Genomic DNA, 1621 nt, shown 5'->3' with positions numbered 1-1621 from the left:
CCCAATCTCTCTTTCATAATCCCTCTCTTTCTAAAAAGCCACAGCACTTTGTATCTCTACGACACATAGGGTTCTGCTCTGAACTTGCTTTATCATAACCCCATCAAGCTGGAAGCTTTCCCATGGCAGAGATTGTAGCTGTTAGGGTAGAAGATGGATCTCCTGCGTGGTGTTCGCTTGCTGGCAGATGCTGGTCCCTTGCTCCTTCCCTGGACTGTGAGGTGTTTGGGGGCAGGGACTATGTGTTCTCCATGTTTGTATCTTCATTGTTTGGCACATAGTAGAGGCTCAATAAGTGTTGGCTGAAAGACGAAAGGGAGGGGATGGTGAATCAAATCTTCTGGTTTTAAGATTCTTCAGACAACCAGCCTCCTGAGTGCTGCAGAGAACTGTAATTGCCTCCTGAAAAAAGCAGTCTGTGGTCTATACTGGGAGTCTAAATGGCATTCTGCTGTCCACACTGATCCCTGCACCCACGTTAATCTGTATAGGGTGGAATGAAGAATGCGAGGTGGTCCTAAGGCTGAACATTTGAGCTTATTTTCTATGAGTTGGTTCCCTGCTGTAGGGAAATTATCTGAGTATAATTGTGGCTTGAATGGATGGAACCTTTAAAACAAACATTCCATACTCCCCCTGTATGCTGTTATTTAATAAGAAACTTTTATTGGAGGCTGAGGGAAGCACTAAACATCTTCTGAGACCTTGCATATGTTATTTTTAAGTAATGAAATTTGCAATCAGTCCTTTAGAAAGAAACTAAGTTGGGGGTGGGATGGAAGGTGAGGGAGAGGAAAGTATATGGGAAATTGAAAAGCAGAGAACTCTGAGGATTCCTTTATTAAGGGCCAATGAGAAGAAAAGTAGTTAGGAATTAGGGTTTCAATTTTGTAAACCTTGCAGAGTACACGCAGCTAGAGAGTAGAGATGGAGATGTGATCTGCTTTGCTTTGGGTAGCATCCAACTGCTCTTGTAGCTGTGAAGTCTGTCAGATATTGTACAGACCCCCTAAATAAGTGCACATCAGTTTCGACGTACTCATTGCTCTTGTCCTCAGTTGTAGACTAATTTGCTTGTTATTGATCTTTATTTTTCTTTGCAATGTAATGTGCCATAATTATAAAAGGTGATGATGTATATTTGAGAATATGGCATTTTTAATCCCCTCTAATGTTGATCATTAAATACATTGTAATGTGGAACACTTAGTCTGTAACATGTATTTGGCATATACTTAGTCTAAGCTTAACTTAAGTTGACATTTTGAAGCTTGAAGTTGAAGCAGAAATATAATTTAAAATCATAACCTGGTCAATGATTTGTTCTTCTGGAAAAATGTTAAGTCCTTGGTTTCACATAACATGTTCTTTTTCCAGATCATCAATTTCTGAATATTCTTAGTGTACAGTATGCATGGTATGATCCCATTTATGTAGTATCTCTTCTCACCTCAGTGGACACACATCATACACATAAGGGTGATAGAAGGATATATATAGGAGTTTTAACAGTAGTTGTCTCTGAAGCATAGGTGCTATCATCTGAATGTCCTCTCCAAAACCCATGTTGAAATTTAATTGCCATTGTGATGGTATTAAGAGGTGGGACCTCTAAGAGGTG

Source organism: Lemur catta, chromosome 1 (assembly GCF_020740605.2).
Source record: "Lemur catta isolate mLemCat1 chromosome 1, mLemCat1.pri, whole genome shotgun sequence".
NCBI classification, from domain to species: Eukaryota; Metazoa; Chordata; class Mammalia; order Primates; family Lemuridae; genus Lemur; species Lemur catta.
This window is presented reverse-complemented; position numbering follows the sequence as displayed.